General features: G+C 37.4%; 1 pseudogene; it reads right to left on the reverse strand.

Annotated features, from left to right (window-relative positions):
* LOC136386047 (poly(rC)-binding protein 2-like) overlaps nucleotides 1–11271 on the reverse strand; it is a 31108-nt pseudogene extending 19837 nt beyond the window's left edge.
* Between the last annotated feature and the right edge of the window lie 2064 nt (nucleotides 11272–13335).

A 13335-nucleotide genomic window follows, 5' to 3' on the forward strand; every position in this document is an offset into this window, starting at 1 on the left:
CTGAAGGGGGTAATGTAGGGAATGACAGGGATGCATGAAGATGGTGAAGGGCTCTAAGGGGATATGTGCTGACATATGACACCATCTGCCTCACTATTACACAAGGAATCATTTGTCAAGGTATCTCCACAAATTAGAGCAAGCTTAGGAATAAAGTGAAGGAGGTACTATGTAGGTGATGCAAGGTTTGAGACAGTCACTATATATATATATACACACACACACACACACACACACACACACACACACACACACACACACACATATATATATATATATATATATATATATATATATATATATATATATATATATATATATATATTGGTGTCTCAGCACCCAGATTGAGTGAATAGAAAGATTAAAGAGAATTTAGGTTTGGAGATGGAAAATTGTGATATTCCTCTTGTGAGGGCAATCCTACCAATAGATCCCAGATCCCAAAGTCTGGCAGGTGGGGGACAGTGAACAGGTCTGGGATCAAGAACAGAAAATCAATCCTAAAGGGGGTGCTTGGGTCAAAGACAGAAAAATAATCACAAACCAGGGCTTCACTGGGGAGAGGAAGGAGAAAGGGGTGGAGGTAGGAGCTGGAACTGGAATAACCACTATTATAATTATCTCAAAATTATAAAGCTATATTGTAGAACATTTAATAATGTTCCAAATGAGTTATTTAAATAACTGTAAAACATATCGAATGTACTACCCATTTTTCAAGTACTCAATAGCCACATCTGGTTAGCGGCTGCTGAATTGGATGATGTAGCTCTAGAACATCCCATCACAGGAAGTTCTGTTGGGCAGTGCTGGTCTAGAGGTTCCTAAATGGATAAAGGGTTGAAATGCAATGGGTTTCACTCTCATCTCAAACTTTGTTTTCTTCCTCCTGATATTTAGCTTATGAAGAAATTAAATTTTACCACTGGGATTTCCTTGAAAATTTTGAGGAAGCCATTTAAAGGGCAATAGTATAGAGATACTTTTAAAACTTTCTGTCTTTAGTTACCTTTGTTAAATGACTTTTGACTCTATGGGTCTAACCTGAGTTCTTAGCAGTTGAATGTTACCTCAGGTTTAGTACACATTGAGCTTCAAATGAGCTATTAAAACAACCAATCATATTCATTTTCTTTTTTGGTTGATGATTTTCTTTACCTTATTGTTGGTTCCTTTACCTTATTATTTTAATCTTTACAAGAAAAAGGAAAAATATATGACATTAAGAGGGAAGTGGCAAGAAGCTACACAGGCAGAAACTTACTTTCTCAATCTTTTCTACTCCCATTTTCTAATCCACTTGGCCAAGGCAGGACAACTCTGCTAAGCTTCTGGGACAAATTATCACGAGATCAAGTGACCAAGTAGAATTTGGGCACAGTACTTCTAACAGCTTGAGATCTGCTGCTCAATTTATGCATCCAGGAGCATTTGTACAGTGCAGGTGCCTCCTGGTCCACCAGCCAAAGTCTGAGGTTGAGGAGATCCTGTGTTGTTGTTGATCACCTTTTTGCCAAAGTTGAATTATATATGGTCTTAATTTGGGTACCCCCAGAAGAAGACCCTGACACAAGGATTCAAGCACAAGCACTTTGTTTATGGGGTAAGTCCAGGAAACACTGGTAGTGGGTGGTGGGAAAGAGAGAGGAAGAGGAAGGATTCAGTTAAAATACATCATCAAGCAAGTTTCCCAGTATAAATTCTGGGGTCCAATGCCTCAGAATTATCCCAATGAAGGGTGAGAGAGCTGGGCATTTATCTGTCATTTCTTATCAGTTATTGGTTGAAGGATATTGGGAAAGAAGGGAACAGGAGTCCCTACTGTGTCCGTGAGCAGAGAAAGTCCTCAAAGAAATACAGATTCAGGCATTCAGGCTGATATGCAGGGAAATAGTGAGTGTTGAAGGACATAGGTGGGACATATACAGAGTCCACTACACAGATTTATTTTTAGGTTTAAGTAGAAAAAGTAGACTTACAGCTCTTAGAGCACAGCCCATCAATGTCCTAGTAGGGCTGATCCTTTGGCACAGAGGACATAATGAGTCACTGCCAAATGGGAAAACAAAAGAAACTTTCATGGGTAATTTGACCACTGGTCAGAACATCTCAAATAGTTGAGAGTAAGAACAGAGCCTTTGGTATTAAATGCCTCCAAATTAGAAGGATGGGGAGACAGTGTTCTGCACCAAATAAGACATGGAACAACTTATTTTAACCACTTGTCAGAGGATACATGGGCGGCTAGTGCATTCTGGAATTTCTGAGAGAGACTTACCAAATGCTGAGACTGATGAAGACAAGCTGGGGCATCTGTGTGCCAGGAATATATGGTTGTATATGTGCCACTATTTATCTGTTTTCAAAACATGCCATATGTTGACAGCTTGACATATGTTGAGCTTTATGGAAGATCAGTCAGAGAGAAAGAAGAGTCATGATATAAGAAAGAGGGAGAAGGAAAAATATGAGAGTGGAAAAAAAAACCTTGTGACTTTGGCTAGATGGTAAATACCTTGAGCATGAGGGGTATATCTTGGTCATCTTTAATCTCTAGTGACTACAGTTTTACTGGGCACATAGTAGATGCTTAGTTAGTGCATCCTGAGGATGAAAAGACTTAGAACACTAAAGTGCTTAGAACCATGTCTCCTATATAGATAATGCATGGTAAGTGTGGATTGAATAAATGAATCAGAGGCTGTTTAGAGCTACAGAGACTCTTGAAGTTTCATTATATCACTCTTATGCATAAAATTGACTCTTGGGGGAACCTGAGAATGATAGTAGCCATGGTATCCTTGGGACCTGGATGATGGAACTGGTGCTTATGTCCTGAGGTGTTATCCACTACCTTATTTACTGCATTGCTCTTACTGCTGGTGTCTGGACCCTATGAGTCACTGCTGGGCCTCTCCTTGCATTCTAAGGCATTATACAACTTGTAAGTTATAGTGTGATGACATACAAAGTGCTGAAAGTCCTAGAAGAAAACATAGAGGAATAATTTCATGACATTAGTTTGGATAATGATTTATTGGATATCAAAATATAGTCTGATGTTTACAGAGCTTTCCTTCCCAGAACATCAGCTTATACATTCTTCTCCAGTGCACATGGGACACTCTCAAGAATAGACCATATGTTGGTTCACAAAATTAGCCTCAACAAATTCAAGAATATTGAAATTATATCAAGCATATTCTCTGATCCCAATGCTCTGCAATTAGAAATCAACTGAAAAAAGTGAGTAAAGGAACCCACAAATATGTAGATATTTAAAAAACTACTAAAAAATGACTAGGTCAAAGCAGAAATAAAAGTAGACATCAAAAGATATATAGAGATAAATGAGAATGGTAATATGACATATCAAAACTTTTGGGATGGAACAAAAGCAGTAATAAGACTGAAATTTACATCAGTAAATGCCTATCTCAAGAAACAAGAGAGATCTCAAGTAAACAGTCTAACTTACATCTTAACTAGAAAAAGAAGAACAAAGGCAACTTGAAGTGAGCAGAAGAAAGGAAATGGTAAAAATTAGAGCAGAATTGAATTAAGCAGAAAACAAAAATAATACACAAAACGTAATACAACAAAGAGCTGATTCTTTGAAAAGATTAATAAAATTGGCAAAATCCTGGCTAGACTCATGAAGGAAAAAAGAGAAAAGACTCATGAACAAAATCAGAAATGAAGAGAAGTTACCACAGACATCACAGGTAAACAAAGGATCATACTAGAAGACTATGAAAAATTATAAGCCACCAAATACAATAACTTAGAAGAAATAGGTAAGTTCCTAGAAATATATAACCTTCTTAGACTGAATCATGAAGAACTAGAAAACATACATAGACTGATTGACAGTGAGGAAACTTAACCATCAAAAACCTTGCCAAAAATAAAATTCCAGGACAAGATGATATCACTAGTGAATTCTACCAAACATGCAAAGAAGACTTGATACTTATCCTTCTCAAATTCCTCCAAAAAAAAAAAAAAAAAAAAAAAAAGAAAAGAAAAAAAGAAAAAGAAAAAGAGGCCAACATAATCCTGATACCAAGACCTGGCAAGGATAACACAATAAAAGAAAATTACAGACCAATATCTCTGATGAATACAGGTGCAAAAATCCTACATAAAATATTAGCAAGTCAAATACAATAATACATTACAAAATAATACATTATGATCTAGTGGAGTTCATTCCAGGAACACAAGGATGGTTTAAAATATGCAAATCAATCAATGTAACACACCACATTAACAAAACAAAGGATGAAATAATATGATCTTATTAATAGATGCATAAAAAGCATTTTTTAAATAATTTTATTTTTTTAATGAGGTGACATCAATAAATCAGGATACATATATTCAAAGATAACATGTCCAGGTTATCTTGTCGTTCAATTATGTTGCATACCCATCACCCAAAGTCAGATTGTCCTCTGTCACCTTCTATCTAGTTTTATTTGAGCCCCTCCCCCGCCCCCTTTCCCTCTCCCTCTCCCCACTCCTCGCGTAACCACCGCACTCTTATCAATGTCTCTTAGTTTCACTTTTATGTCCCACCTACTTATGGAATAATGCAGTTCCTGGTTTTTTCTGATTCACTTATTTCACTTCGTATAATGTTATCAAGATCCCATCATTTTGCTGTAAATGATCTGATGTCATCATTTCTTATGGCTGAGTAGTATTCCATAGTATTCCACACCTTCTTTATCCAGTCATCTATTGATGGGCTTTTTGGTTGTTTCCATGTCCTGGCCACTGTGAACAATGCTGCAATGAACATGGGGCTGCATGTGTCTTTATGTATCAATGTTTCTGAGTTTTGGGGGTATATACCCAGTAGAGGGATTGCTGGGTCATAAGGTAGTTCTATTTTCAGTTTTTTGAGGAACCACCATACTTTCTTCCATAATGGTTGTACTACTTTACATTCCCACCAACAGTGTATGAGGGTTCCTTTTCCTCCACAGCCTCTCCAACATTTGCTATTACCTGTCTTGTTAATAATAGATAATCTAACAGGTGTGAGGTGGTATCTCATTGCCATTTTGATTTGCATTTCTCTAATAACTAAAGAAGATGAGCATCTTTTCATATATCTGTTGGCCATTTGTATTTCTTCCTGGGAGAAGTGTCTGTTCATGTCCTCTTCCCATTTTTTTATTGGATTGTTTGTTTGTTTGTTGTTGAGTTTTATGAGTTCTTTGTACATTTTGGATATTAGGCCCTTATCTGAGCTGTTGTTTGAAAATATCATTTCCCATTTAGTTGGCTGTCTGTTTATTTTGTTATCAGTTTCTCTTGCTGAGCCAAAACTTCTTAGTCTGATGTAGTCCCATTCATTAATTTTTGCCTTCATTTCTCTTGCCATTGGAGTCAAATTCATAAAATGCTCTTTAAAACCCAGGTCCATGAGTTTAGTACCTATGTCTTCTTCTATGTACTTAATTGTTTCAGGTCTTATGTTTAGATCTTTGATCCATTTTGAGTTAATTTTAGTACAGGGGGACAAACTATAGTCCAGTTTCATTCTTTTGCACGTGGCTTTCCAGTTTTCCCAGCAACATTTATTGAAGAGGCTTTCTTTTCTCCATTGTGTGTTGTTGGCCCCTTTATCAAAAATTATTTGACTATATATATGTGGTTTTATTTCTGGGTTTTCTATTCTGTTCCATTGGTCTGAGTGTCGATTTTTCTGCCAATACCATGCTGTTTTGATTGTCATGGCCCTATAATATAGTTTGAAGTCAGGTATTGTAATGCCCCAAGCTTCATTTTTTTTCTTTAGGATTTCTTTGGCTATTTGAGGTTTTTTATAGTTCCATATAAATCTGATGATTTTTTGCTCCATTTCTTTAAAAAATGTCATTGGAATTTTGATGGGAATTGCATTAAATTTGTATATTGCTTTGGGTAATATGGCCATCTTGATTATATTTATTCTTCCTAACCAAGAACAAGGAAAATTCTTCCATCTCATTATATCTTTTTCGATTTCCCTTAACAATGGTTTATAGTTTTCATTATATAAGTCCTTTACATCCTTTGTTATGTTTATTCCTAGGTATTTTATTTTTTTTGTTGCAATTGTGAAGGGGATATTCTTTTGAATTCGTTCTCAAATGTTTCATTGTTGGCATATAGAAAGGCTATTGACTTCTGTATGTTAATTTTGTATCCTGCGACCTTACTGTATTGGCTTACTCTTTCTAGTAGTCTTTTTGTGGATTCTTTGGGGTTTTAGATGAATAGGATCATATCATCTGCAAAAAGTGATACCTTTACTTCTTCTTTTCCAATATGGATGCCTCTTATTTCTTTGTCTTGTCTGATTGCTCTGGCTAGAACCTCTAGCACCATATTAAATAAGAGTGGAGAGAGTGGACAACCCTGTCTTGTTCCTGATTTAAGGGGGAAAGCCTTCAGTTTAGTGCCATTTAATATGATGTTAGCTGATGGTTTATCATATATGGCCTTTATCATGTTGAGATATTTTCCTTCTATACCCATTTTGTTGAGAGTCTTAAACATAAAATTGTGTTGTATTTTATCAAAAGCCTTTTCTGCGTCTATTGATAAGATCATGTGGTTTTTGTTCTTTGTTTTGTTGATATGGTGTATTACGTTAACTGTTTTACGTATGTTGAACCATCCTTGAGATTCTGGGATGAATCCCACTTGATCATGATGTATTATTTTTTTAATATGTTGTTGTATTCGATTTGCTAGTATTTTGTTTAGTATTTTAGCATCTGTAATCATTAGAGATATTGGTCTGTAGTTTTCTTTTTTGTGCCATCCTTGCCTGGTTTTGGTATGAGGGTTATGTTGGCCTCATAAAATGTGTTTGGTAGTATTGCTTCTTCTTCAATTTTTTTGAAGACTTTTAGTAGAGTAAGAACCAAGTCTTCTTTGAGTGTTTGATAAAATTCGCTGGGATAGCCGTCTGGGCCTGAACTTTTATTTTTGGGGAGGTTTTTAATGATTTTTTCTATTTCTCCTTTACTAATAGGTCTGTTTAGGCTTTCTGCTTCTTTTTGACTCAGTCTAGGAAGGTTGTATTGTTCTAAGAATTTATCCATTTCTTCTAGGTTGTTGAATTTAGTGGCATAAAGTTTTTCATAGTATTCTACAATAATTCTTTGTATATCTACGGTGTCCGTGGTGATTTCTCCTCTTTCATTTTGGATTTTGTTTATATGAGTTCTTTCTCTTTTTTCCTTGGTAAGTCTTGCCAAGGGTTTGTCAATTTTGTTGATCTTTTCAAAGAACCAGCTCCTTGTTCTATTAATTTTTTCTATAGTTTTTCTGTTCTCTATTTCATTTATTTCTGCTCTGATTTTTATTATCTCCTTTCTTTGGCTGGTTTTGGGTTGTCTTTGTTCTTCTTTTTCTAGTTCCTTAAGGTGTGAAGTTAAGTGGTTCACTTGGGCTCTCTCTTGTTTGTTCATATATGCCTGAAGTGATATGAACTTCCCTCTTATCACTGCTTTTGCTGCATCCCATAGATTCTGATATGTTGTATTGTCATTTTCATTTGTCTGTATATATCTTTTGATCTCTGCACTTATTTCTTCTTTGACCCATTCATTTTTTAAAAGTATGTTGTTTAGTTTCCACATTTTTGTGGGATTTTTTTCTTCTTTTTTGCAGTTGAATTCTAGTTTCAAGGCTTTATGATCAGAAAAATGCTTGGTACAACTTCGATTTTTTCTGAATTTGCTGATGTTGTTTTTGTGGCCCAACATATGGTCAATTTTTGAGAATGATCCATGTACACTGGAGAAAAATGTATACTCAGTCACTTTGGGATGAAATGTCCTGTAGATGTCTATCATATCCAGGTGCTCTAGTGTTTTGTTTAAGGCCACTATATCTTTGTTGATTCTCTGTTTGGATGACCTATCTAGAGCCATCAGTGGTGTATTGAGGTCTCCAAGTATGACTGTATTTTTGTCAGTTTTTGTATTAAGGTTAATAAGTAGCTGTCTTATATATTTTGGTGCTCCTTGGTTTGGTGCATATATATTAAGAATTGTTATGTCTTCTTGATTCAGTGTCCCCTTAGTTATTATGAAATGGCCATTTTTGTCTCTGAGTACTTTTGCTGTCTTGTAGTCAGCATTATCAGATATGAGCATTGCTATGCCTGCTTTTTTTTGGATATTATTTTCTTGAAGTATTGTTTTCCAGCCTTTCACTTTGAATTTGTTTTTATCCTTGTTACTTAGATGAGTTTCTTGTAGGCAGCATACAGTTGGATTTTCTTTTTTAATCCATTCTGCTACTCTGTGCCTTTTTATTGGTGAGTTTAATCCGTTTACATTTAGTGTAATTATTGACACTTGTGAGTTCCCTATTGCCATTTTATAGATTTCTTTCTGTTAGTTTTGTGTCTTGTTTGATCCTTCTCTTTCATCTTTCTATCTTTTGTTTTTATTTGGTTGTATTCCATACATCTTTCCTCTGTTGCTATCTTTTTTATCTCATGTGCTTCTGTGGTGGTTTTTTCAATGGTGGTTACCTTTAAGTAATGAAAATGGTTCCTACCCTGTTCATTGTAGTGCACTATTTTGTGAGTACTTTTGCACTCCATTGTCCTTTGCTACTGTTAATCTCCATCCTCTCCTCCCCTTCTTTTTGTTGTTGTCACAGTTTAAATTTGGTTTTATTGTGTTCTTCTTGGAGCTTTTACTTGTGGCTTTGTTTTTTATTTTGTTTGTTCTTTGTATCTGATTGGAGAACCCCCTTTAGTAATTCCTGGAGTGGGGGTTTTCTGATAATAAATTCCCTCATCTTTTCTGTATCTGTGCCAATTTTTTGCTCGACCATACCTTCGGGTGTATTGTGAAACATCTGGAGGCTCCAAGGATAGGTTTTTCTGCTTCTGGTTGAAGATCTTGTTGAGTTTTGGGGGAGATTTATTGGTATCGCTTCCTACCGTGCCATTACGCTGACATCATCTCCTCCAGAAAAAGCATTTGATGAGATATAACTTCCATTTATGAATAAAACACTCAATAAAATGGGTATAGAAAATACCTCAACATAATAAAGGGCATATAGGACAAATGTTCAGCCAATTATCATACTCAGTGGTGAAAAACTGAAAGCTTTTTCTCTAAAATCAGGAACAAGACAAGTATGCTCAGTCTTACTACTCTTCTTTAACATAGTACTAGAAGTACTAGCCAGAGCAATCAGGCAAGAGAAAGAAATAAAAGGCATCCAAATTGGGAAGGAAAAGTAAAAGTGTCACTTTTTGCAGATGACATGATTCTGTATAGAAAACCCTAAAGACTCCACCAAAAAACTATTAGAAACAACAGACAAATACAGTAAAGTTTCAGGATACAAAATCAATATACAAAAATCCACAACTTTATTATATACTATCAATGAACCTTCAGAAAAAGAAATAAAAAAATTAATTTTGTAATTGCAACAAAAAGAATAAAATACCTAGGAATAAACTTAACAAAGGATGTGAAAGACCTATATACTGAAAACTACAAAACATTAGGAGATTGATGAAATAAAATAGTATCCTGTGTTCATAGATTGGAGAATCAACATAGTTAAAATGGCCATATTATCCAGAGCAATATACAGATTTAATGTTATCCTCATCAAAATCCCAATGCCATTTTCTTAAAGAAATAGAACAAAAAGTAATCAAATTTGTATGGAACCATAAAAGACCCTCAATAGCCAAAGCAATCCTGAGGATGAAGCTGGAGGTATCACACTATTTGACTTCAAATTATACTACAACATGGATGGGCCTTGAGAATATTATACTAAATGAAATAAGTAAATCTGAAAAACTAAGAACTATATGATTTCACATATAGGTGAAATATAAAACTGAGACTCCTGGACACAGATAAAAGTAAAGTGCTTACCAGGGGGAGAGGAGTAAAAAGGGACAAATATATGGTGACAGAAAATGATTTGACTTTGGGTGATGAATTAACAACATAATCAGCAGTTCTAATGCTATAGAAATGTTTACCTGAAACCTATATATTATTATTATTGAGCAATGTTACCTCATTAAATTTAAATAAAATTATAAAAGAAAATTTTAAAAAACAAATTATACTACAGAGCTACAATAATCAAAACAGCATGGTATTGTCAGAAAAACAGACATGCAGACCAATGGAATGGAACTGAGACCCAGAAATAAATCAAGTATATGGGCAAATAATTTTTGACAAAGGAACCCAAAACAAAGTGTATTAAATAAATGGTGCTGGGGAAACTGGAAAGCCATATGCAAAAGAATGAAACTAGACTAGTTTATCCCCATGTACAAAAATTAATTAAAGTGGATCAAAGATCTCAATATAAGATCTGAAAAAAATAAATTACACAGAAGAAAACATAAGTACTAAACTTATGGACCTTGGTCTTAGAGAACATTTTGTGAATGTGACCCCAAAGGCAAGGGAAGTAAAGGTGAAAATAAATAAATGGGACTATATCAGGGATTCGGAACCTTTTTGGCTGAGAGAGCCATGAATGCCACATATTTTAAATTGCAATTCCATGAGAGCCATACAATGTGTTTAACACTAAATACAAGTAAATGTGTGCATTTTATGTAAGACCAACACTTTTAAAGTACAATAAGTCTCTGAATTATTTTTAATAACGTTGTTATGCTGTTGCTAACCAATGATGAATAAAGTACTTCTTATCATTAATGCAACTTCTGGAGCTGCATGGTTTTGCTGATGGCTTTGTAGTCTGGTTAATACGTGGTGAGGTTAAGCTTCATGCAGGCGTTGAGACTTCCATCCATTAAACGTGATTGTAGATTGGTCTTAACATTCTTTAGAGGTGAGAACGACTGCTCACATCCATATGTAGAGCCAAACATTGTCAGTACAGCAATACTCACACACTGCAGTGTTTGGTATGTGATGGGAAGCACGTTCCAAGTTTTGACAATCAGCTGGTCCGCTGGTTGAAGTTTTTTCATTTCTCCCCACTTGTGTTTGCTTGCCAACTCTGCTGTTGTGCAATTCTTTCCAAATCTTCATTCAGTGACTTGAACTTATTCACCCACATGTCTGAGGCCTTCAGGTCAGCAGCTTGTAGCTCAAATTCTCTGATGGAGACACCGGGGATGTAACTCAGGTCAGCGCTGTCCACTACACACACACGTGGATGGGTGATGAACTTAAAAAGACGAATGTGCTCACGAAATTCTCCAAAGCATGCTTTGAATGACTGCATGAGATTAGATGTGAAGCCCGCTAGCTGCTGGAGATCAAGATGTTGAGCAGGATCACTTGCTGTGCATGCATCTTTAAACTCTCCCAGTTTTTCAAAGTGTAGTAAACAATCTGTTTCAATGTTGGCAATGAAGAGTTCCAGCTTGTTTTCAAATGTAAACACTGCTTGTTAAAGGGATAAGACTGTATTTCCAATGCCTTGCATTTTCACATTGAGCTGGTTCAGATGTTCAGTCATGTCCAAGAGATAGTAGAACTTCAGGAGCCACTCAGTGTTAGCTAACTCAGGATGCTTGGCGTTTTTCATTTCAAGAAAAGTCCAGATTTCGTTCAGACAAGCCGAGAAATGGCTGAGCACCTTCCCTCTTGACAACCAACACACATTGCTGTGCAGAAGCAGACCAGGATAATTGTTCCCAACTTCATCCAGCAGTGTTCTAAACTGGCGATCATTTAATGCTTGGGCAACAATAAAGTTGACCACCCAAATGACCAGCGACATCACCTCACCAACTGCTTGCCACACATCTGAGCATAAAACGCCTCCTGATGTAGGATGCAGTGAAAACTTAGGATCAGTCTCTTTTCATGTTCACAAAGAAGTGCAACGAATCCTCTGTTTTTCCCCACCATGCACGGAGCACAATCAGTACACACCAAAATAAGTTTATCCATTGGTAGATTTTTTTCTTTAGCGAACTCAGTGAAAGACTTGAATAAATCCTCCCCTCTTGTCTCTTTCATAGGCAAAACAGCAAGACTTTCCTCACGTAGTGTGTCACCGACAGCATACCTTGCAATCATGCTGAACTGGGATAAATGGCTTACGTCTGTTGACTCATCCAAAGCGAGAGAAAAGAATGGTGCTGCATTTATGTCCTTCACTTGTGTTGCCTCAATTTGATTTGCCATCATGATGGTACGATCGTGAATAGTTCTTGCCAACAGACGTATGTCTTTTATTCGATTATCTTGTCTTTATCCAAAAAGTCATCAAAAAGTTCATTGGCGAGATTAGATGGTGATGGAGTAGGAGGATGTACCAACTTCCACCTCCCAGAACCAAAGTGGATTACAAACTAATTTTAAGAACCATCATCTGGAAAAACCAACTTTGAACTAAACTAAGAGGACTCTTCAACCAAGGAACACTGAAAAAGGCACACTGAGACTGGTAGGAAAAGTGGAAGTGCAGAGGGGGCTGCCAGCTCCCTGGAGCGAATGGCAGCCAGGAGAAACTTGCATGGTGGGAAGTGAGTTTAGCAGAGAGGGGAGGGTCCTGAGCCCCAGGAAAAAAGCCCCAGCCTGTAGCCCCAGAGCCTAGAAGAGGCGTATGGACAGTATTTAGCTGGAAACAAGACAGGATACTGTTTGTGAGAAAGAGACTGATTTCTCAGACCCAGGATTCTTCTTAAAGGGACCGCGCAGAAAACCTCTCTCACAACCACTCACCTGGGGCTCCAGGGGATGGGGAGAGAGGAGAGGACCGGAGTAGCAGGAAGAGAGTGTAATCTAGGAGGCACGGGGAGAAACATTTTGAGGGACAGCCACCCTAACCCCTGGGATGAGTCACTCCCCAAATCTGAAGTGAATATTTCCCTTGGAAACAGCAATACCAGCAACAGGAAGCAGGACACCAGCCAAACAAGCTCTCCAGCACCACTCAGAGCAGAGTCACTTAGAAGGAGGGAGCTTCCGGGACTACAGTAGTGAGTGTTAGGGTCTGAGCTGCAGCACTCCCACCCACACAGCTGAGGGGTAGCTCAAGGGCAGGTGGCGACATGGAAATGCGGTTCTGTCAGCAAGGGTGGAAGCCAGCTGGCCACCACTGAGGCCCAGGTATGAGCTCAGTCTTGGCCAGCTGGAGAGGAGGAGTGTGCAAAATTGGTCAAGCCCAGCTGCAGGCTGCCTGCAATCCAGCCTGCAGGGGAAAGGCAGGAGCCCCAGAAGGGGCAGAGACCTGCCCTTCAGCAAGGGCACAGGAGCACAGCCCTGCCCCATCAGCGGAGCCCAGGCTTGTGGCCTGACTTGGGAGCCAGCTCTTCCTGCGGGGGTGGAGCCAAAA

This window comes from Saccopteryx leptura, chromosome X (assembly GCF_036850995.1).
Source record: "Saccopteryx leptura isolate mSacLep1 chromosome X, mSacLep1_pri_phased_curated, whole genome shotgun sequence".
In the NCBI taxonomy this organism is placed as follows: domain Eukaryota; kingdom Metazoa; phylum Chordata; class Mammalia; order Chiroptera; family Emballonuridae; genus Saccopteryx; species Saccopteryx leptura.